We start from the raw sequence: 2901 nt of genomic DNA on the forward strand, positions 1-2901 counted from the left end.
ATGATACAGAATAACAAAGTGATGATGAATACACCTAGGCACCATTCAAAAACAAGAGAATAGAGCAAGTTCTTAAGGGGGACCTTGTCCAACTTATCAGTCTAGTCTCAGGAAGAAGAGAGGAAATAGAAACACGCATGACCTTTTAAAGCACAGTAACGCTACCCAGTAGTAAACATGGGCCAATCAATATCCCAGAATGTTACAAATCAGATTTTCACTCCTCCTGGGGAGTAAAGAACTATTAAAAAGGGTATTTCTCCCTCCCCCATACCACTGAGAACTGGGTCAAAGCATATCAATATTTAAGTCTTTTAAAGTATTTGGAAAACTACATTTGGCAAAATATTTTCCAGAAAGACTGTACTAATTTTCCTACCCACTTGCATTGTACAAAAATATCTTTTTCTCTCCTCCCTCATTATACAGCTAATGAATTCTATCACTTACTAATTGTGTGATTTTGGGAAAGTAACTTAACTATGCCTCAGTTTCTTCATCTGCAAAATAAGATTAATAGTGTCTACCTCATAATGTTACTGGGACAATGTAATCATATAAAACCCTTAAAGTAATGCCTGTCATGTGTTAACTGCTCAACAAAATACTAGTTATTATTTATTGTTGTGGTTGTTGCTGTTAAAATCGTACCTACTTTCCCAGCTGAAAAATGTCTCTCTCATTGTCGTAACTGTACTTACTGAGTTATACTACTACTGAGTATTTTTCTTGCATTTAGTGGCTATTGCATTTCTTCTTTGTAAATAGTCTGTTCATGTCCTTGGCCTATTATTTCTTGGACTCAACAATTTCTATAGTGTTTTATACGGAATCTTAATGTACTAAAGTATTCTAACTTTTGTCTGGCATCTTCATTGAATATATTTCTCTGTTTGTAGTTTATCTTTTGATTTTCTTTATGATATTATCTCACAGTAGTCTTTCAATTTATGTTGTAAACTCCATACATGTTTTCCTTCATGGTTTCTTACAAGGTTTTTGTGTTTTTCAAATCTGGTCCTGTCCAGATTTCATAAAAATTTTAACTTTTTTCTTTTTTCATTGTTCTAGTTTTAATATTTTATTCTTTAATTCAAATAGAATGGTCCTTAGTGTATGAAAAGCTAAGGCTTTATTTTTAAGCTGAAGTAAACTCCGCTGTTTTTTAAGAGGTCAATTTAAGTTTGATGCCTGAAAACTATTTTACAGTTTTCGAAGATACGTTGTAATTAAATATGTAGTAGTTTTGATAGTTAGTGGTGTAGTTTTATGCATGGCAATAGTCTTAACAGTATACATAATCATTGCTTAACAGTATGTGTATAGCCATTTAGCAAAATCCACATGAACTCTAATATCCTTACATCAGAACTAGTCAAGAAGGCTTTAACGGTGTCACACTCTATATAACAAAAGTGGCCCTCGGGAGAGGGTATTTGGGAAAAAATGAAGTGGATTTAAATTACAACCAAATAATAAAAATAAAAATATTCTACTTAGTATCAATAGAACAAGCTGTGTAGCCAAAACTAGAAATAGCCAATTAGGTGTCAGTTGTAAATGAGCCTCTTCTACAGGAACTAACATCATAAACCCAAAGTTTGCTCTTTTTGTCTGTGCCAAACAGGTAAACAGGCGTAAATCTCAATGGGAGAAGGAAACCAAACCTCTGTGGCTGAGTTTATCTTCCTTGGCCTTTGCCAGGACTTGCAGACCCAGATCCCGCTATTTGTGCTTTTCCTCGTCATTTATCTCTTGACTGTGCTTGGGAACTTGCTCATCATCATTCTCATCTTCATGGATTCTCGACTTCACACGCCCAGGTACTTTTTCCTTATAAACCTCTCTTTCACAGATCTCTGTTTCTCTACTACTGTTGTCCCTCAACTGTTGGTCCACTTCCTGGCAAAGAGGAAAACTATTTCTTTTTTTTGGGTGTATGACACAGATTATTGTCTTCCTTCTGGTTGGGAGCACAGAATGTGCACTGCTGGCGGTGATGTCCTATGACCGGTATGTGGCTGTCTGCAAGCTCCTGCACTATTCCACCATCATGACCCAACAGGTGTGTCTCCAGTTGGCCATAGGATCCTGGGTCAGTGGGGCATTAGCGTCTCTGGTGGATACCACCTTTACTTTCCCACTTCCCTATCAAGGACAGAACATTATCAATCACTTCTTTTGTGAACCTCCTGCCCTCCTGAAGCTGGCTTCTGCAGACACCTACAGCACAGAAATGGCCATCTTTGCAATGGGTGTGGTCATCCTCTTAGCTCCTGTCTCCCTGATCCTTGTCTCCGACTGGAATATCATCTCCACTGTGACCCAGATGCAGTCTGGGAGGGGGAAGCTTAAGGCCTTCTCCACCTGTGGCTCCCATCTCATTGTTGTTGTCCTCTTCTATGGATCAGGAATATTCACTTACATGCAGACAAACTCCAAGACTACAAAAGAGAGGGATAAGATGATACGTGTGTTCTATACAGTGGTGACTCCAATGTTGAATCCCATAAGTTATAGCCTGAGAAACAAGGATGTCAAAGGAGCTCTTAGGAAACTAGCTGGAAGAAAGCCCTTTTCTCACAGACAGTGATCTCTGAGTCTGAATTTTAGAGCTATAGTAACATTCTTAAAAGAGGAGCAGAATTTTAGTAGGCAGTTATGAATTAGGTCATTTCAGGAAGAGACAGGAAAGTTAAAGATATGTTCTAGAAACTGAATATTCCACTCTAAGCTATAACATAGAGAAGAAATAAAAAGATGAAAAGTTAGGTTATATCCTGATTATGAAAAGTGTCAAGTGCTATTTTGAAGGAGGTTGTGGTTAATTTAGCTAACATGGACATGTTTTATTTATTTATTTTTGTGTGTGTGTGAGGAAGATCAGCCCTGAGCTAACAT

At 37.4% G+C, this 2901-nt stretch overlaps 1 pseudogene; it reads left to right on the plus strand.

Annotated features, from left to right (window-relative positions):
- Positions 1-1605: 1605 nt before the first annotated feature.
- On the plus strand, positions 1606-2593 carry LOC131408112 (olfactory receptor 2D3-like; annotated as a pseudogene).
- Positions 2594-2901: the final 308 nt, after the last annotated feature.

Source organism: Diceros bicornis, chromosome 7 (assembly GCF_020826845.1).
Source record: "Diceros bicornis minor isolate mBicDic1 chromosome 7, mDicBic1.mat.cur, whole genome shotgun sequence".
NCBI classification, from domain to species: domain Eukaryota; kingdom Metazoa; phylum Chordata; class Mammalia; order Perissodactyla; family Rhinocerotidae; genus Diceros; species Diceros bicornis.